The sequence below is a fragment of the Ranitomeya variabilis genome, chromosome 1, assembly GCF_051348905.1.
Source record: "Ranitomeya variabilis isolate aRanVar5 chromosome 1, aRanVar5.hap1, whole genome shotgun sequence".
Taxonomy (NCBI): domain Eukaryota; kingdom Metazoa; phylum Chordata; class Amphibia; order Anura; family Dendrobatidae; genus Ranitomeya; species Ranitomeya variabilis.
In genome coordinates this window covers 607,675,725-607,699,617 of record NC_135232.1, presented here as the reverse complement: position 1 = coordinate 607,699,617, position 23,893 = coordinate 607,675,725, and the positions used below count along the sequence as shown (strand labels likewise).

General features: G+C 41.4%; 1 protein-coding gene across 3 annotated transcripts in view; it reads right to left on the bottom strand.

Moving 5' to 3' along the window:
• Positions 1 to 23,893, bottom strand: part of LOC143770555 (NACHT, LRR and PYD domains-containing protein 3-like) — a 149,840-nt gene that overhangs the window by 92,662 nt on the left and 33,285 nt on the right. The window lies entirely within an intron of this gene.

Sequence of the window (23,893 nt, the reverse complement as noted above, 5' to 3'; positions counted from 1 at the left end):
AGTGTAGTGGCATCCATATTAATTACTTTAATGAGTGGAACCATGTGACCGCTGAACAAAGGAAGAGCTGCGGGCGCTGGAGACCATTGGAGAAGCAGGGAAGTGCAGAGACTGTTTTGGGAGCAGGTGAGAATGATGTGACAGCTGCCGCTCCCCCTCCCCCGCTGACCCCCTGGGACATTGACTAGAGTAGAAGACAAGAGGGGCACTTTTAGGCCAAAAAATGGGCTTAATATCTCAGCTTATACTCGAGTATATACAGTAATTTACAATGCTATACCCGTGCATGTAGAACTATAGAATCAGCGCACAACAAACTTGTAGGACATGTGCCCTGCTGACTTTGTCTGTTGACCTCAGTAATGGCCAAAAAAAGCGCTGGAAGGTAAATTTTGCAGCCACCCTGGACACAAGCTACACTATCTGACTGATATACACCGCCGAACTAAATAGCTGAAATCTTGTTAGTAACAGTGGCTATGTCAGGAGCAGCCTCTCTGTGCTGTGTCAGTGTCAAAATGGCGCTAAAACAAGATTTCCGCTATGTATATGGAGAGGAACATGTGATTTCACCAGCCAATTACATAAGCCGTAGTGTCAGTACATTATGAGTGTTTCCTGCACCCTGATTGGCTAACCGCAATGTGCACACAAAGTCAGGGGGAAAAAAAATTAATGCTGTGCTGTGCTTCAAAGAACGCCACACCTCTGAGCTCTGCATACCCCCTCCCCTCATGAAACACATGCCAAACTCTGAAAAAACACCACCATTATCGTTGCTAAAGTGCTGAAAATATTTTTGTGGCAATGCAAATATTTTCCCGCTCTTTTACCAAATGTTAAAGATTTTTACAAAATTTTGCTCGGGTTTCCGATCACGAATCCGAATGTGCCATATTCGTGCAGAATTAATGTTTGGCGATCATTATCCAAACAAATTCACTCATCTCTATTCAAAATACTAGAAGTCCAATATTACTAACCAGATTAATCACTTGTTTTTGGTATAAATTATATTACTTGAATAATTAATTGAAAGGAGGCGAGTTCAAAATAATAGCAATGTGGAGTTCAATTGATGAGGTCAATCATTCTGTGAAGAAACAGGTGTGAATCAGGTGCCCTTATTTAAGGCTAAAGCCAGGACATGTTGTACATGCATTTCACCTTGAAAGCCTGAGAAATATGGGGCGTTCAAGACATTGTTCAGAAGAACAGCGTACTTTGATTAAAAAGTTGGAGAGTTGATTAAAAGTTGATTAAAAGTTGATTGGAGAGGGTAAAACTTATAAAGAAGTGCAGACAATGATAGGCTGTTCAGTTAATATGATCTCCAATGTTTAATAATGTAAAGCCAAACCAGAGAGACGAGGAAGAAAATGGAAGACCACCATTCAAATGGATGGAAAAATAACCAACATGGCAAAGGATCAGCCACTGATAGGCTCCAGGATGATCCCAGACAGTCTCAAGTTACCTGTGAGGACTACGACAGTTAGAAGACGCCTGTGTGAAGCTAATCTCTTAGCAAGAAGTCCCCGCAAAGTCCCACTGTTAAAAGAAAGACGTGTGGATACAATGTGCCAAATAACACCTCAACTGGCTTAAATAAAAATGGAGAAACATTTTGTGAACTGAAGAAAGTAAAATTGTTCTTTTTGGGTAAAATAGCCACAGACAGTTCGTCAGATGACCCCTAAATTCTGCATTCAGGCCACAGTACACTCTGAAGACAGAGAAGCATGGTGGTGCCAGCATTATGATATGGGCAGGTTTCTCTTACTATGGTGCTGGACCTTTTTACTGCATACCAGAGATCATGGACCAGTTTGCATATATTAAAATACTTGAAGAGGTCATGTTGCCTTATGTTGAAGAGGACATGGCCTTGAAATCGGCGTTTCAACAAGACAACGACCCTAAACATACCAGTACACGAGCAAAATCTTGGTTACAGTCCAACAAAATTGATGTTTTGTAGTGGCCTGCCCAATTCCCGGACCTTAATCCGATAGAATACTTGTAGGATGAAATCAAAGATGCCGCTTCTGAGGCAAAGCCAACTAATACCAAAAAATTGTGGGATGTAGCCCAAGCATCCTGGGCTTGAATAACAAGTGACCGGGGCCAGAAGTTGGTTGACTCTGCATAGATAAGAAGATGTGATAGATGTGAAGCAGTTAGGGTACCGTCACACAGTGCAATTTTGATCGCTACGACGGCACGATCCGTGACGTCGCAGCGATCGTATGATTATCGCTCCAGCGTCGTAGACTGCGGTCACACGTTGCAATCACGGCGCTGGAGCGATGCCGAAGTCCCCGGGTAACCAGGGTAAACATCGGGTAACTAAGCGCAGGGCCGCGCTTAGTAACCCGATGTTTACCGTGGTTACCAGCGTAAAAGTAAAAAAAAAAAAACCGTACATGCTCACCATCTGATGTCCGTCAGGTCCCTTGCCGTCCGCTTCCTGCTCTGACAGATCCGGCCGTACAGTGAGAGCAGAGTGCAGCGGTGACGTCACCGCTGTGATCTGCTCTCACTTTCCGGCCGGCAGACAGTCAGAGCGGGAAGCGGACGGCAAGGGACCTGACGGACATCAGATGGTGAGCATGTATGTTTTTTTTTTTTTTACTTTTACGCTGGTAACCACGGTAAACATCGGGTTACTAAGCGCGGCCCTGCGCTTAGTTACCCGATGTTTACCCTGGTTACAAGCGAACGCATCGCTGGATCGCTGTCACACACAACGATCCAGCGATGTCAGCGGGTGATCAAGCGACGAAATAAAGTTCCATACGATCTGCTACGACGTACGATTCTCAGCAGGATCCCTGATCGCTGCTGCGTGACAGACACTGCGATATCGTAACAATATCGCTAGAACGTCACGAATCGTACCGTCGTAGCGATCAAAATTGCACTGTGTGATGGTACCCTTATAAAAAAAATGTGTTTATACAACTAAATATTAGTTAGTGATTCTCAGGAATGCTAAATCCAAGCTGACACTGCTATTTATTTAAACAGCCTAATGTTATTTTTTTGTTATTTTCTGTAAATTAGTTAAAAGTTATATACATTTGTCGTAATATTTTGAATTACAAAACAATGTGCAATCTTCCCAATGCATGGAAATAAAACTAGTATAAAGATTTTGTGATTACCTAAGACACTGCTATTATTTTGAACACTACTGTATATGCAGCCCCAGAACCACTGTCAGTACAAGAATACAGCACAAGAACCACCGTCAGTTCATGAATGCAGCATCACAACCACCATCCGTACATCTAATAAATCACCAAGTTTGGTACACCAATCAAATGCAATGTCGGGTCAGCCCCTTGTACAATTGTTTCACAAATCCAAGTATGTCTTTAACAATGTTGAGGAGATATTGGGAGTTGGTAACAGTCATCATCAGACAGTGGACCATATAAGAAACACAGCACTGAGGAGACGTAGCCAGGATCACAAATAAACGTTTACTTACATGTGCCTTATATTTGACATTTCTTTGATTGAATTTTTCCCTATCCTTTTTTGTCTACTTGTAGCACAGATGCCATGATGACATTTCACGTCGAGAGCTCATCTCTGCAGCCTTCCCTCTTCTCCAGTCTTTTGTAGCACTTCCCATCATGGTGCCCTTAAAATAGAAATATTGTTAAACTGCCCCATGACATGAATTATAAATAACTCCCATGCTGTGCCCCTGAATAAATAATTGTCCCTCACTGTGCTTCATGCCCAAAATTTCCCCTCACCCTGCCCTACTCAAAATATCCTCTGCACAATGCATGTCTGTAAAATATTGCATGCACTGTCCCTTCCTAAAATATTCTCCCACCATCCTTCTCCCAAATATCCCCCACACACAAACATACTGCCTCTCTGAATAAAGTAACCCCCATCACCACTGCCTCTCGCAAAACTGTGCCCCCTTTCACAATTGTCACCCCATTATGTGCTCTCACAGCAACATTAATCCCCTCCCCCTTATCCACAACGATAACTCATTTAATCTTCAGATCCTTCATGGACCGCTTAGTGTTGCCCTTGATGTCTCTACTCCTCTGCAGCCCGTCGGTGCCGGCAACAGTGTGATAAAGTCAGCAGCGTGCTGACCTCATCATGCCTCTGCAAGTTGGGGCCAGATCAGACTTACGCTCCTTTGCTCCAGTTCCCGCACCACAGTGTTAAATTGTATTCACGTCCAAAACATGTGAATAGTGAATACATTTGAAGAGAGGAAAAAGGGACCAGGGCATCCAGAACAGCTCCGCAGGCAGCACGGCATCCTTTGCAGGTCACATGTAGACTGCAGGCCATATGTTGTACATGCCTGCTTTAGAACTTCATTCCAGTGATTATGACATTGTGCTCCCCCTACCCCAGAATCCTTGGTGGAAAGCTTGGCTGCCACGATCAATGCCATTATGGCTTGTATGTTTGAAAGCCTGAGGTTCAAAGTGGTCCAATAGTGTTGACACTGGGGTACTTTAATCTACTGGCCTTGGAAACACAAGAACTAAGGCACATTTCCACAAGCCTTTACTTAATACTTGTTTTGCACATACCCTTAATCCGGACCTCCTGGCAAGGTTCAGGGAATGTTTAAATTCCCATTTGCAAGGTACAGCCAAAATTACCATACTTTGGAAAATTCGTTATTTTTTTCACTATTTTGCATGTTTCACTTTTCCCTTGTGTCCGTTACTAGTACTTTTCATATGCAGTCCCCTTATGGATTCCCTCTGATGGTCTAGGGGTGTACTGTGTGGCTATCAGGTTCTGTTCCCCCCATGACCCCTAACTCTTCTATCTCAGTGGTGGAGTCGACAGTCGATGGCTCCTAGTTTTCACTCAGGTGGCAGCTCAAGCAGATGCTCGGATTAAGATTGGGTCTCCCTTGGTTTTGGCTAGGGGAAGCTACTTGGCTCTGACACTCACTGTGGCCTTCTGGCTTGGAGAGTCAGGGAATGGTTTTTGGAGCCCTTTTCCTGTTGGAGAGGGTTTCAAGTGACTGCATATTAGTGCACTTTTTTAGTGGCACCATTAGTCTCCTTTTCAGAACACTCGGGTGAAGAGCATGATCTTGGTCTTTAAAAAAAACAAAAATGGGGATCATTGGCCACGTGATGTTATATGGTCTTGCCCACCCTGCTGGATTTGGATTACCAGATGGTACCCCTGGACTTGTGAATGGCACAGGGAATATAATATACACCTGTTTATATGGGATATGTGTTCATTCTCCTATTCTCTACATATATTTCATGTTCATTCCCCACCTATCAGGCTCAGGGAATATAATGTTTATATGGGATATGTGTTCATTCCTCTATTATTTACATATATTTCATCTTCATTCCCCACCTATCAGGCTCAGGGAATATAATATACACCTGTATATATGGGATATGTGTTCATGTCATGATATGTACTTTTGCCCTGTCCTGCATTTGAATAATATGCCATTTGATGTATGTAACTGTTCTCTGGTTTCTATTAGCTGTAATTTATGTATTGTATTTTCTTGTGCTGGGAGTCACCTGTAACAATGTCTCCTTCCCCCAATACTTGCAGCCCTAACCTATAATGTAATTAAGCTTTGTCAACACTAGTGAAGGAATAGCCATTCTTCCTCTCAGCAGGGGGCTAGTCAAATGTACATACGACCTAGACTAAGTGGAGCCGACCAGAATAGAATCTTCTGGTGGACTCAGCCATTGAATAGAAGGTGTGACCCCTACCCCCTTCAGGGGCTGATCCCAGGAGCTCAGACAGTCCATTCTTATTTTGAGATCAGATGTGTGTTGGAGACTGGAAGAGAAGGAGTGGGGATTCTTAGCTGAGGCAAGACCCCATGTCCTTCTGGGACTGTGGAAGCGAACGGGGCGAGAATTGAGTTGAGGACATATCACGTCGTTTGTGGGATTGTTTTGAGATCCCTTGGACTCGTGTGCACTATTGTTTTGTTAGCTGGCACAAGGATTATCGGTAAGTGCCCCCGAACCGGTTCCGTTGGACTAATTGTGGACTCTGTAGATCGACCTGCATGTGTTGTTCCAGCGTTCTTGATAATAAATCTGTTGAATCATCCCTTGGCCTGTTGTCCCTTCTTGCTCTGCCGTACACCCCGTCACAGTTCACTCTCCTATTCTCTACATATATTTTATGTTCATTCCCCACTTATCACGCTCAGGGAATATAATATACACCTGTTTATATGGGATATGTGTTCATTCCCCTATTCTCTACATATATTTCATGTTCATTCCCCACCTATCAGGCACAGGGAAAATAATATACACCTGTTTATATGGGATATGTGTTCATTCCTCTATTCTCTACATATATTTCATGTTCATTCCCCACCTATCAGGCACAGACAGGGAAAATAATATACACCTGTTTATATGGGATATGTGTTCATTCCTCTATTCTCTACATATATTTCATGTTCATTCCCCACCTATCAGGCACAGGGAAAATAATATACACCTGTTTATATGGGATATGTGTTCATTCCTCTATTCTCTACATATATTTCATGTTCATTCCCCACCTATCAGGCTCAGGGAATATAATATACACCTGTATATATGGGATATGTGTTCATTCCCCTATTCTCTACATATATTTCATGTTCATTCCCCACCTATCAGGCACAGGGAATATAATATACACCTGTTTATATGGGATATGTGTTCATTCCCCTATTCTCTACATATATTTCATGTTCATTCCCCACCTATCAGGCACAGGGAAAATAATATACACCTGTTTACATGGGATATGTGTTCATTCCTCTATTCTCTACATATATTTCATGTTCATTCCCCACCTATCAGGCACAGGGAAAATAATATACACCTGTTTATATGGGATATGTGTTCATTCCTCTATTCTCTAGATATATTTCATGTTCATTCCCCACCTATCAGGCTCAGAGAATATAGTATACACCTGTTTATATGGGATATGTGTTCATTCTCCTATTCTCTACATATATTTCATGTTCATTCCCCACCTATCAGGCACAGGGAATATAATATACACCTGTTTATATGGGATATGTGTTCATTCCTCTATTCTCTACATATATTTCATGTTCATTCCCCACCTATCAGGCTCAGGGAATATAATATACACCTGTTTATATGGGATATGTGTTCATTACTCTATTATCTACATATATTTCATGTTCATTCCCCACCTATCAGGCACAGGGAATATAATATACACCTGTTTATATGGGATATGTGTTCATTCCCCTATTCTCTACATATATTTCATGTTCATTCCCCACCTATCAGGCACAGGGAAAATAATATACACCTGTTTATATGGGATATGTGTTTATTCCTCTATTCTCTACATATATTTCATGTTCATTCCCCACCTATCAGGCACAGGGAAAATAATATACACCTGTTTATATGGGATATGTGTTCATTCCTCTATTCTCTACATATATTCCATGTTCATTCCCCACCTATCAGGCTCAGGGAATATAATATGCACCTGTTTATATGGGATTTGTATTCATTCCCCTATTCTCTACATATATTTCATGTTCATTCCCCACCTATCAGGCTCAGGGAATATAATATGCACCTGTTTATATGGGATATGTGTTCATTCCCCTATTCTCTACATATATTTCATGTTCATTCCCCACCTATCATGCATAGGGAATATAATATACACCTGTTATTATGGGATATGTGTTCATTCCCCTATTCTCTACATATATTTCATGTTCATTCCCCACCTATCAGGCTCAGGGAATATAATATACACCTGTTTATATGGGATATGTGTTCATTCCCCTATTATCTACATATATTTCATGTTCATTCCCCACCTATCAGGCTCAGGGAATATAATATACACCTGTTTATATGGGATATGTGTTCATTCCTCTCTTCTCTACATATATTTCATGTTCATTCCCCACCTATCAGGCACAGGGAATATAATATACACCTGTTTATATGGGATATGTGTTCATTCCTCCTATTATCTACATATATTTCATGTTCATTCCCCACCCATCAGGCTCAGGGAATATAATATACACCTGTTTATATGGGATATGTGTTCATTCCTCTCTTCTCTACATATATTTCATGTTCATTCCCCACCTATCAGGCTCAGGGAATATAATATGCACCTGTTTATATGGGATTTGTATTCATTCCCCTATTCTCTACATATATTTCATGTTCATTCCCCACCTATCAGGCTCAGGGAATATAATATGCACCTGTTTATATGGGATATGTGTTCATTCTCCTATTCTCTACATATATTTCATGTTCATTCCCCACCTATCAGGCACAGGGAAAATAATATACACCTGTTTATATGGGATATGTGTTCATTCCTCTATTCTCTACATATATTTCATGTTCATTCCCCACCTATCAGGCACAGGGAAAATAATATACACCTGTTTATATGGGATATGTGTTCATTCCTCTATTCTCTACATATATTTCATGTTCATTCCCCACCTATCAGGCTCAGGGAATATAATATACACCTGTATATATGGGATATGTGTTCATTCCCCTATTCTCTACATATATTTCATGTTCATTCCCCACCTATCAGGCACAGGGAATATAATATACACCTGTTTATATGGGATATGTGTTCATTCCCCTATTCTCTACATATATTTCATGTTCATTCCCCACCTATCAGGCACAGGGAAAATAATATACACCTGTTTATATGGGATATGTGTTCATTCCCCTATTCTCTACATATATTTCATGTTCATTCCCCACCTATCAGGCACAGGGAAAATAATATACACCTGTTTATATGGGACATGTGTTCATTCCTCTATTATCTACATATATTCCATGTTCATTCCCCACCTATCAGGCACAGGGAATATAATATACACCTGTTTATATGGGATATGTGTTCATTCTCCTATTATCTACATATATTTCATCTTCATTCCCCACCTATCAGGCACAGGGAATATAATATACACCTGTTTATATGGGATATGTGTTCATTCTCCTATTCTCTACATATATTTCATGTTCATTCCCCACCTATCATGCATAGGGAATATAATATACACCTGTTTTATATGGGATATGTGTTCATTCCCCTATTATCTACATATATTTCATGTTCATTCCCCACCTATCAGGCTCAGGGAATATAATATGCACCTGTTTATATGGGATATGTGTTCATTCCCCTATTCTCTACATATATTTCATGTTCATTCCCCACCTATCAGGCACAGGGAAAATAATATACACCTGTTTATATGGGATATGTGTTCATTCCCCTATTCTCTAGATATATTTCATGTTCATTCCCCACCTATCAGGCTCAGAGAATATAGTATACACCTGTTTATATGGGATATGTGTTCATTCTCCTATTCTCTACATATATTTCATGTTCATTCCCCACCTATCAGGCACAGGGAATATAATATACACCTGTTTATATGGGATATGTGTTCATTCCTCTATTCTCTACATATATTTCATGTTCATTCCCCACCTATCATGCATAGGGAATATAATATACACCTGTTTATATGGGATATGTGTTCATTCCTCTATTCTCTACATATATTTCATGTTCATTCCCCACCTATCAGGCTCAGGGAATATAATATACACCTGTTTATATGGGATTTTTGTTCATTCCCCTATTCTCTACATATATTCCATGTTCATTCCCCACCAATCAGGCTCAGGGAATATAATATACACCTGTTTATATGGGATATGTGTTCATTACTCTATTATCTACATATATTTCATGTTCATTCCCCACCTATCAGGCACAGGGAATATAATATACACCTGTTTATATGGGATATGTGTTCATTCCCCTATTCTCTACATATATTTCATGTTCATTCCCCACCTATCAGGCACAGGGAAAATAATATACACCTGTTTATATGGGATATGTGTTCATTCCTCTATTCTCTACATATATTTCATGTTCATTCCCCACCTATCAGGCACAGGGAAAATAATATACACCTGTTTATATGGGATATGTGTTCATTCCTCTATTCTCTACATATATTCCATGTTCATTCCCCATCTATCAGGCACAGGGAATATAATATACACCTGTTATTATGGGATGTGTTCATTCCCCTATTATCTACATATATTCCATGTTCATTCCCCAACTATCAGGCTCAGGGAATATAATATACACCTGTTATTATGGGATATGTGTTCATTCCCCTATTCTCTACATATATTTCATGTTCATTCCCCACCTATCAGGCTCAGGGAATATAATATACACCTGTTTATATGGGATATGTGTTCATTCCTCTATTCTCTACATATATTTCATGTTCATTCCCCACCTATCAGGCACAGGGAATATAATATACACCTGTTTATATGGGATATGTGTTCATTCCTCCTATTATCTACATATATTTCATGTTCATTCCCCACCCATCAGGCTCAGGGAATATAATATACACCTGTTTATATGGGATATGTGTTCATTCCTCTCTTCTCTACATATATTTCATGTTCATTCCCCACCTATCAGGCTCAGGGAATATAATATGCACCTGTTTATATGGGATTTGTATTCATTCCCCTATTCTCTACATATATTTCATGTTCATTCCCCACCTATCATGCATAGGGAATATAATATACACCTGTTATTATGGGATATGTGTTCATTCCCCTATTCTCTACATATATTTCATGTTCATTCCCCACCTATCAGGCTCAGGGAATATAATATACACCTGTTTATATGGGATATGTGTTCATTCCCCTATTATCTACATATATTTCATGTTCATTCCCCACCTATCAGGCTCAGGGAATATAATATACACCTGTTTATATGGGATATGTGTTCATTCCTCTCTTCTCTACATATATTTCATGTTCATTCCCCACCTATCAGGCACAGGGAATATAATATACACCTGTTTATATGGGATATGTGTTCATTCCTCCTATTATCTACATATATTTCATGTTCATTCCCCACCCATCAGGCTCAGGGAATATAATATACACCTGTTTATATGGGATATGTGTTCATTCCTCTCTTCTCTACATATATTTCATGTTCATTCCCCACCTATCAGGCTCAGGGAATATAATATGCACCTGTTTATATGGGATTTGTATTCATTCCCCTATTCTCTACATATATTTCATGTTCATTCCCCACCTATCAGGCTCAGGGAATATAATATGCACCTGTTTATATGGGATATGTGTTCATTCCCCTATTCTCTACATATATTTCATGTTCATTCCCCACCTATCATGCATAGGGAATATAATATACACCTGTTTATATGGGATATGTGTTCATTCCTATCTTCTCTACATATATTTCATGTTCATTCCCCACCTATCAGGCTCAGGGAATATAATATACACCTGTATATATGGGATATGTGTTCATTCTCCTATTCTCTACATATATTTCATGTTCATTCCCCGCCTATCATGCATAGGGAATATAATATACACCTGTTTATATGGGATATGTGTTCATTCCTCTATTATTTACATATATTTCATCTTCATTCCCCACCTATCAGGCTCAGGGAATATAATATACACCTGTATATATGGGATATGTGTTCATTCTCCTATTCTCTACATATATTTCATGTTCATTCCCCACCTATCAGGCTCAGGGAATATAATATGCACCTGTTTATATGGGATATGTGTTCATTCCCCTATTCTCTACATATATTTCATGTTCATTCCCCACCTATCATGCATAGGGAATATAATATACACCTGTTTATATGGGATATGTGTTCATTCCTATCTTCTCTACATATATTTCATGTTCATTCCCCACCTATCAGGCTCAGGGAATATAATATACACCTGTATATATGGGATATGTGTTCATTCTCCTATTCTCTACATATATTTCATGTTCATTCCCCGCCTATCATGCATAGGGAATATAATATACACCTGTTTATATGGGATATGTGTTCATTCCTCTATTATTTACATATATTTCATCTTCATTCCCCACCTATCAGGCTCAGGGAATATAATATACACCTGTATATATGGGATATGTGTTCATTCTCCTATTCTCTACATATATTTCATGTTCATTCCCCACCTATCAGGCTCAGGGAATATAATATACACCTGTTTATATGGGATATGTGTTCATTCTCCTATTCTCTACATATATTTCATGTTCATTCCCCACCTATCAGGCTCAGGGAATATAATATACACCTGTATATATGGGATATGTGTTCATTCTCCTATTCTCTACATATATTTCATGTTCATTCCCCACCTATCAGGCTCAGAGAATATAGTATACACCTGTTTATATGGGATATGTGTTCATTCTCCTATTCTCTACATATATTTCATGTTCGTTCCCCACCTATCAGGCACAGGGAATATAATATACACCTGTTTATATGGGATATGTGTTCATTCCTCTATTCTCTACATATATTTCATGTTCATTCCCCACCTATCAGGCACAGGGAATATAATATACACCTGTTTATATGGGATATGTGTTCATTCCCCTATTCTCTACATATATTTCATGTTCATTCCCCACCTATCAGGCACAGGGAAAATAATATACACCTGTTTATATGGGATGTGTTTATTCCTCTATTCTCTACATATATTTCATGTTCATTCCCCACCTATCAGGCACAGGGAAAATAATATACACCTGTTTATATGGGATATGTGTTCATTCCTCTATTCTCTACATATATTCCATGTTCATTCCCCATCTATCAGGCACAGGGAATATAATATACACCTGTTATTATGGGATGTGTTCATTCCCCTATTATCTACATATATTCCATGTTCATTCCCCAACTATCAGGCTCAGGGAATATAATATACACCTGTTATTATGGGATATGTGTTCATTCCCCTATTCTCTACATATATTTCATGTTCATTCCCCACCTATCAGGCTCAGGGAATATAATATACACCTGTTTATATGGGATATGTGTTCATTCCTCTCTTCTCTACATATATTTCATGTTCATTCCCCACCTATCAGGCACAGGGAATATAATATACACCTGTTTATATGGGATATGTGTTCATTCCTCCTATTATCTACATATATTTCATGTTCATTCCCCACCCATCAGGCTCAGGGAATATAATATACACCTGTTTATATGGGATATGTGTTCATTCCTCTCTTCTCTACATATATTTCATGTTCATTCCCCACCTATCAGGCTCAGGGAATATAATATGCACCTGTTTATATGGGATTTGTATTCATTCCCCTATTCTCTACATATATTTCATGTTCATTCCCCACCTATCAGGCTCAGGGAATATAATATGCACCTGTTTATATGGGATATGTGTTCATTCCCCTATTCTCTACATATATTTCATGTTCATTCCCCACCTATCATGCATAGGGAATATAATATACACCTGTTATTATGGGATATGTGTTCATTCCCCTATTCTCTACATATATTTCATGTTCATTCCCCACCTATCAGGCTCAGGGAATATAATATACACCTGTTTATATGGGATATGTGTTCATTCCCCTATTATCTACATATATTTCATGTTCATTCCCCACCTATCAGGCTCAGGGAATATAATATACACCTGTTTATATGGGATATGTGTTCATTCCTCTCTTCTCTACATATATTTCATGTTCATTCCCCACCTATCAGGCACAGGGAATATAATATACACCTGTTTATATGGGATATGTGTTCATTCCTCCTATTATCTACATATATTTCATGTTCATTCCCCACCCATCAGGCTCAGGGAATATAATATACACCTGTTTATATGGGATATGTGTTCATTCCTCTCTTCTCTACATATATTTCATGTTCATTCCCCACCTATCAGGCACAGGGAATATAATATACACCTGTTTATATGGGATATGTGTTTATTCCTCTATTCTCTACATATATTTCATGTTCATTCCCCACCTATCAGGCACAGGGAAAATAATATACACCTGTTTATATGGGATATGTGTTCATTCCTCTATTCTCTACATATATTTCATGTTCATTCCCCACCTATCAGGCTCAGGGAATATAATATACACCTGTATATATGGGATATGTGTTCATTCCCCTATTCTCTACATATATTTCATGTTCATTCCCCACCTATCAGGCACAGGGAATATAATATACACCTGTTTATATGGGATATGTGTTCATTCCCCTATTCTCTACATATATTTCATGTTCATTCCCCACCTATCAGGCACAGGGAAAATAATATACACCTGTTTATATGGGATATGTGTTCATTCCTCTATTCTCTACATATATTTCATGTTCATTCCCCACCTATCAGGCACAGGGAAAATAATATACACCTGTTTATATGGGACATGTGTTCATTCCTCTATTATCTACATATATTCCATGTTCATTCCCCACCTATCAGGCACAGGGAATATAATATACACCTGTTTATATGGGATATGTGTTCATTCTCCTATTATCTACATATATTTCATCTTCATTCCCCACCTATCAGGCACAGGGAATATAATATACACCTGTTTATATGGGATATGTGTTCATTCTCCTATTCTCTACATATATTTCATGTTCATTCCCCACCTATCATGCATAGGGAATATAATATACACCTGTTTTATATGGGATATGTGTTCATTCCCCTATTATCTACATATATTTCATGTTCATTCCCCACCTATCAGGCTCAGGGAATATAATATGCACCTGTTTATATGGGATATGTGTTCATTCCCCTATTCTCTACATATATTTCATGTTCATTCCCCACCTATCAGGCACAGGGAAAATAATATACACCTGTTTATATGGGATATGTGTTCATTCCCCTATTCTCTAGATATATTTCATGTTCATTCCCCACCTATCAGGCTCAGAGAATATAGTATACACCTGTTTATATGGGATATGTGTTCATTCTCCTATTCTCTACATATATTTCATGTTCATTCCCCACCTATCAGGCACAGGGAATATAATATACACCTGTTTATATGGGATATGTGTTCATTCCTCTATTCTCTACATATATTTCATGTTCATTCCCCACCTATCATGCATAGGGAATATAATATACACCTGTTTATATGGGATATGTGTTCATTCCTCTATTCTCTACATATATTTCATGTTCATTCCCCACCTATCAGGCTCAGGGAATATAATATACACCTGTTTATATGGGATTTTTGTTCATTCCCCTATTCTCTACATATATTCCATGTTCATTCCCCACCTATCAGGCTCAGGGAATATAATATACACCTGTTTATATGGGATATGTGTTCATTACTCTATTATCTACATATATTTCATGTTCATTCCCCACCTATCAGGCACAGGGAAAATAATATACACCTGTTTATATGGGATATGTGTTCATTCCTCTATTCTCTACATATATTTCATGTTCATTCCCCACCTATCAGGCACAGGGAAAATAATATACACCTGTTTATATGGGATATGTGTTCATTCCTCTATTCTCTACATATATTCCATGTTCATTCCCCATCTATCAGGCACAGGGAATATAATATACACCTGTTATTATGGGATGTGTTCATTCCCCTATTATCTACATATATTCCATGTTCATTCCCCAACTATCAGGCTCAGGGAATATAATATACACCTGTTATTATGGGATATGTGTTCATTCCCCTATTCTCTACATATATTTCATGTTCATTCCCCACCTATCAGGCTCAGGGAATATAATATACACCTGTTTATATGGGATATGTGTTCATTCCTCTATTCTCTACATATATTTCATGTTCATTCCCCACCTATCAGGCACAGGGAATATAATATACACCTGTTTATATGGGATATGTGTTCATTCCTCCTATTATCTACATATATTTCATGTTCATTCCCCACCCATCAGGCTCAGGGAATATAATATACACCTGTTTATATGGGATATGTGTTCATTCCTCTCTTCTCTACATATATTTCATGTTCATTCCCCACCTATCAGGCTCAGGGAATATAATATGCACCTGTTTATATGGGATTTGTATTCATTCCCCTATTCTCTACATATATTTCATGTTCATTCCCCACCTATCATGCATAGGGAATATAATATACACCTGTTATTATGGGATATGTGTTCATTCCCCTATTCTCTACATATATTTCATGTTCATTCCCCACCTATCAGGCTCAGGGAATATAATATACACCTGTTTATATGGGATATGTGTTCATTCCCCTATTATCTACATATATTTCATGTTCATTCCCCACCTATCAGGCTCAGGGAATATAATATACACCTGTTTATATGGGATATGTGTTCATTCCTCTCTTCTCTACATATATTTCATGTTCATTCCCCACCTATCAGGCACAGGGAATATAATATACACCTGTTTATATGGGATATGTGTTCATTCCTCCTATTATCTACATATATTTCATGTTCATTCCCCACCCATCAGGCTCAGGGAATATAATATACACCTGTTTATATGGGATATGTGTTCATTCCTCTCTTCTCTACATATATTTCATGTTCATTCCCCACCTATCAGGCTCAGGGAATATAATATGCACCTGTTTATATGGGATTTGTATTCATTCCCCTATTCTCTACATATATTTCATGTTCATTCCCCACCTATCAGGCTCAGGGAATATAATATGCACCTGTTTATATGGGATATGTGTTCATTCCCCTATTCTCTACATATATTTCATGTTCATTCCCCACCTATCATGCATAGGGAATATAATATACACCTGTTTATATGGGATATGTGTTCATTCCTATCTTCTCTACATATATTTCATGTTCATTCCCCACCTATCAGGCTCAGGAAATATAATATACACCTGTATATATGGGATATGTGTTCATTCTCCTATTCTCTACATATATTTCATGTTCATTCCCCGCCTATCATGCATAGGGAATATAATATACACCTGTTTATATGGGATATGTGTTCATTCCTCTATTATTTACATATATTTCATCTTCATTCCCCACCTATCAGGCTCAGGGAATATAATATACACCTGTATATATGGGATATGTGTTCATTCTCCTATTCTCTACATATATTTCATGTTCATTCCCCACCTATCAGGCACAGGGAAAATAATATACACCTGTTTATATGGGATATGTGTTCATTCCTCTATTATTTACATATATTTCATGTTCATTCCCCACCTATCAGGCTCAGGGAATATAATATACACCTGTTTATATGGGATATGTGTTCATTTCTGTATTATCTACAAGTATTCCATCTTCATTCCCCACCCATATAGCACAGAAAATATAGTATACACCTGTTTATATGGAATCTATGTTGATTTCCTAATTGTCTACATATAATTCAAGTTCATTTCATCTACAAGATGCATAAGAAATCTGTAACACCTATCCATGTCTTTGGAGCTATAAGTTATTATGTTCATTCTTTTTATTTATTCCTTTTCTTCATTCTTTTTAGTATGTCCCTTCAAAGGATACTGATGGACTTTAGAAAAAGGGGCACCAGGTTTGAGAAACACTTTTACTGGTTCTACAGGCATTATTGGGGGAGAATCTGGGTCTATCAGGACCATCATAACTGTGGGAAGGGCAAGTAGGATACACATCTCTTTATATTCATCTGCATAGGAGTTATATAACGCAAGGACCATCTGACCATCATCTTGGAATTATATCCTGGAGCAGAACTGTAATAATAAATCTGCCCCCAGTAAATTTACCAAACATATAGAAGAGATTACGAACTGAGCAGTAACTTCAGGGAAAGGTCCCACAGGGATAGGTTTTATAAGAGTATATTCATTGGGTCTGTCATCTACTCTAATTAAAACAAGCTCTTGATCTGAGAATTTGCATGTCGGGGCTGGGGAGAGAGATTCCCAGACAGGGTTAAAAGGGATATCGGAGTGTGAAGCTGGACTTGCATGTACAATAGGAGGGGGCAGTGGTGTTTGCCCATGGAGATAAGAAACACTGATCTCGCAGCTGCAAAGGTGGGGGCTAGTGATTTAACCCCTTGTCTTTACTAAACCAAGGACAGAGTAAACTTTGGAATGCAATACATAGCCCCCCTTTCTGTAGCCCGCAGCGCCGAGGGGAAAAATTGCGAGCAAGTCGCGCAGGGATTCACTCAGCCCCTCCCATCTAGTACACAGGGAGATAAGAACCTTCACTGCAATCCACAGCGCAAGAGGGAGAAACGAAACCCAGCACCTTGCCCCCCTCTCTCCGGCTTGTAGCGTAGATAAGTAGAAAAGAGAGGAGAACTGACAAAGAAATCTCGCAGCGGTCTGCTGCTGCCCCTCCCCCATACTACACAACACTGACACAAAGCTCCGTATCTTCTACAGTCACAAACGGCAGCAGTTTTCAGACTTAATTTCTACAAAACTTTCCTATAATCCTCCGTGGGCTGGGCGGAGCCCCAAGGACAGTCCGTACACACACACAAGGCAGGTCTCCACCCAGGTTGGATTCTGCACAACACAAACAGGACACACCTACACATCTGGAGAGCTCTTTCCGCCGCCATTACAGGGCGCTGGCTGAGACTGCATTTTCATCATCAGTGGCACGGCGGCCATTTTACAATCTGTAAGATCACAGTTCACAGGCATTTTATAACCGAATACGGGTTCTGTATTGTCTGATCCTTCCTCTCCATCAACCTATTTTCATCCTTTGTTCTTTAAGCCTCGCGCAACTCGCAGATAAGCTTCTTGACTGTCTCTTGCCCTCCCGTGACCATTGTCTTGACTTCCACGGCATCCTCATCTAACTTGTGGGGCACAGACTTCTTTTGCTGTAAGATACGCAGCTTGGCTCCCAGGATACTATGGTTTTCTGCAGTAAAACCACTGACAGCGATACCAACACGGTGTTCCACAGTACGGAGCCTCACGTTCGACGTACTAGGAAAAGAGCCTCGCGCTCAATATTTCCTGTCCCTAACCTGAACACAGTGATTACAGACTATCCTGCCACGATATCCCAAACAGTCGGGAGGCAGCCTCCTAATGAGACCCCTCCACAAAAATATAGGTGGTCCCCTCACGGAACGTCTTAGGTTACCTAACTAGACAGGTGGTCCCCTCACGGAACGCCTTATTTACCTGCCTGGACAGGTGGTCCCCTCACGGAACGCCTTATTTACCTGTCAGCACAATATCACAGAGGCTGCGTCTCCTATCCCTTTCTCTAAGCTGCCCCACAATCTACAACTGGCTCAATTTTTCAGTCCACTTCACTACTAGACAATAGTCACGGGTAGGATGGTTGAACGGAGTACAATGACCGGTGAGGGAGGTGTGGTGTACAGAGGTCGCACAGGATGCGACGTCTCTCAGTTGCTGGTTCAGAGCGTGGCACAGGATCACGTTTGATCTCACCACTCGATCATTCACCTCCCGGACCCAAGGAGACTACAGACAAACCAATAACGGCTGAGACACTAGCAAGTGTGACATATACAGTGTACATGATCGCCACTTACCGTGTACGGAGGGTGATCAGTCCTCGAGGTCAGCCACTACGGGTATCATCCACAGACATCCAGGCATGGGTCCAGAGAGTCTCGGATCGCTGGCCACGCCCCCCGTTGGGCTGCCAAAATTGTCGGGGCCGTAATAACGACAATTAATCCTCATTCACCAGTCATTCCAAATTGTAATGTGAGCGCAGAACTTCTGGTACCGGAAAAAGAAATGATTCAGACACGTAGCTGATTCAATCTTTGCTGATGCTCTTGCGATCACCTCAGTGAGGAGCTGAGCAGCAACTGTGCTTTATTTTCCAATACATAGTACTAAAAAGGGAATGCAATGGGTGGGGTTTAAGCAGCATACATCTAGTGCTTAGTCTCTCTGATTCGTCGAACGTCTCCTGGTGAATTCCTCCTCTTCTTATCATTCCTTTAGTTTCGTTTCCAAAGAAATGATTCATCCCTCCAGACACAAACCAGAAACGAAACTGCCTGGCAGCCATTTTAAATCATTAACTAACAGATAGGAAAAACTTATTGTTTCACAGTATAAGAGTATAACAGTACAAAAAGAGTATAAAGATATATAAAAGTACAAAGGTATATAAGAAAATACATTTTCACCTTGACACCGCCCCCCACATTACCACACACAATCCCGCCCCCCCACCACATTACCACACATAATCCCGCCCCCCACCACATTACCTCACATAATCCCGCCCCCCACCACATTACCACACATAATTCCACCCCCCACATTACCACACATAATCCCGCCCCCACATTACCACACATAAACCCGCCCCCCACCACATTACCACACACAATCCCGCCCCCCACATTACCACACACAATCCCGCCCCGCCACATTACCACACAAAATCCCGCCCCCCCACCACATTACCACACATAATCCCGCCCCCCACCACATTACCACACATAATACCGCCCCCCCACCACATTACCACACAAAATCCCGCCCCCCACCACATTACCACACATAATCCCGCCCCCCACCACATTACCACACATAATACCGCCCCCCCACCACATTACCACACATAATCCCGCCCCCTCACCACATTACTCACATAATCCCACCCCCCACTACATTACCACACATAATCCCGCCCCCCAACACATCACCACACACAAAAATTTACCACATACAATCCCGCCCCCCACCACATTACCACACACAATCCCGCCCCCCCACCACATTACCACACACAATCCCGCCCCCCACATTACCACACACAATCCCGCCCTGCCACATTACCACACAAAATCCCGCCCCCCCACCACATTACCACACATAATCCCGCCCCCCCACCACATTACCACACATAATCCCGCCCCCTCACCACATTACTCACATAATCCCACCCCCCACTACATTACCACACATAATCCCGCCCCCACCACATTACCACACATAATCCCGCCCCCCAACACATCACCACACACAAAAATTTACCATATAATCCCGCCCCCCACCACATTACCACACACAATCCCGCCCCCACCACATTACCACATAATCCCGCCCCCCACATTACCACACATAATCCCGCCCCCCCACCACATTACCACACATAATCCCGCCCCCCACCACATTACCTCACATATTCCCGCCCCCACCACATTACCACACATAATTCCACCCCCACCACATTACCACACATAATCCCGCCCCCCACCACATTACAACACATAATCCCGCCCCCCAACACATCACCACACACAATCCCGCCCCCACCACATTACCACACACAATCCCACCCCCACCACATTACCACACATAATCCCACCCCCCACCACATTACTCACAAAATCCCACCCCCCACTACATTACCACACATAATCCCGCCCCCCACCACATTACCACACATAATCCCACCCCCCAACACATCACCACACACAAAAATTTACCACATACAATCCCGCCCCCCACCACATTACCACACACAATCCCGCCCCCACCACATTACCACATAATCCCGCCCCCCACCACATTACCACACATAATCCCGCCCCCCCCACATTACCACACATAATCCCACCCCCCACCACATTACCACACATAATCCCGTCCCCACCACATTACCACACACAATCCCGCCCCCACCACATTACCACATAATCCCGCCCCCCCACCACATTACCACACATAATCCCGCCCCCCCACATTACCACACATAATCCCACCCCCCAACACATTACCAGACATAATCCCGCCCCCACCACATTACCACACATAATCCCGCCCCCCACATTACCACACACAATCCCGCCCCCCACATTACCACACACAATCTCGCCCCGCCACCACATTACCACACATAATCCGGCCCCCCCACCACATTACCACACATAATCCAGCCCCCACATTACCACACATAATCCTGCTCCCTTACATTACCACATAAACCCGCCCCCACACCACATTACCACAAATAATCCCGCCCCCACACCACATTACCACACATAATCCCGCCCCCCACTATATTACCACACACAATCCCGCCCCCCACATTACCACACATAATCCCGCCCCCCGCCACATTACCTCACATAATCCCGCCCCCCACCACATTATCTCATATAATCCCTCCCCCCACCACATTACAACAAATAATACCGCCCCCCACCACATTACCTCACATAATCCCGCCCCCACATTACCACACATAATCCCGCCCCCATCACATTACCACACATAATCCCGCCCCCCCACCACATTACAACACATAATCCCGCCCCCCAACACATCACCACACACAATCCCGCCCCCACCACATTACCACACATAATTCCACCCCCACCACATTACCACACATAATCCAGCCCCCACATTACCACACATAATCCTGCTCCCCCACATTACCACATAAACCCACCCCCACACCACATTACCACAAATAATCCCGCCCCCACACCACATTACCACACATAATCCCGCCCCCCACTATATTACCACACACAATCCCGCCCCCCACCACATTACCACACATAATCCCGCCCCCCCGCCACATTACCTCACATAATCCCGCCCCCTACCACATTATCTCATATAATCCCTCCCCCCACCACATTACAACAAATAATCCCGCCCCCCACCACATTACCTCACATAATCCCGCCCCCACCACATTACCACACATAATCCCACCCCCCAACACATTACAACACATAATCCCGCCCCCATCACATTACCACACATAATCCCGCCCCCCCACCACATTACAACACATAATCCCGCCCCCCAACACATCACCACACACAATCCCGCCCCCACCACATTACCACACACAATCCCACCCCCACCACATTACCACACACAATCCCTGAGCATGCGCCACCCCGGCGTCCATTTTTCCGGAGGCCACAGCTTCACAGCAATGGATGTGCGGGGCCTCCGGGCTTTTCACAAAATGCCCCACACCAGTGAGCACTGCTGAACCTGCCGCACCAGCCTGGGATGGGATTTCCCAGAGGCCACCGTGATAAACAGTACAGACCAAAAGTTTGGACACACCTTCTCATTTAAAGATTTTTCTGTACTTTCATGACTATGAAAATTGTAAATTCACACTGAAGGCATCAAAACTATGAATTAACACGTGGAATTATATACTTAACAAAAAAGTGTGACATAACTGAAAATATGGCATATATTCTAGGTTCGTCAAAGTAGCCACCTTTTGCTTTGATGACTGCTTTGCACACTCTTGGCATTCTCTTGATGAGCTTCAAGAGGTAGTCACCGGAAATGGTTTTCACTTTACAGGTGTGCCCTCTTAGGTTTAATAAGTGGGATTTCTTGCCTTATAAATGGGGTTCGGACCATCAGTTGTGTTGAGCAGAAGTCTAGTGATACACAGCTGATAGTCTTACTGAATAGACTGTTAGAATTTGTATTATGGCAAGAAAAAAGCAGGTAAGTAAAGAAAAACGAGTGGCCATCATTACTTTAAGAAATGAAGGTCAGTCAGTCCGAAAAATTGGGAAAACTTTAAAAGTGTCCCCAAGTGCAGTTGCAAAAACCATCAAGCGCTACAAAGAAACTGGCTCACATGAGGACCACCCCAGGAAAGGAAGACCAAGAGTCACCTCTGCTTCTGAGGATAAGTTCATCCGACTCAACAGCCTCAGAAAATGCAGGTTAACAGCAGCTCAGATTAGAGACCAGGTCAATGTCACACAGAGTTCTAGCAGCAGACACATCTCTACAACAACTGTTAAGAGGAGACTTTGTGTAGCAAGCACATGGTAAAATAGCTGCTAGGAAACCACTGCTAAGGACAGGCAA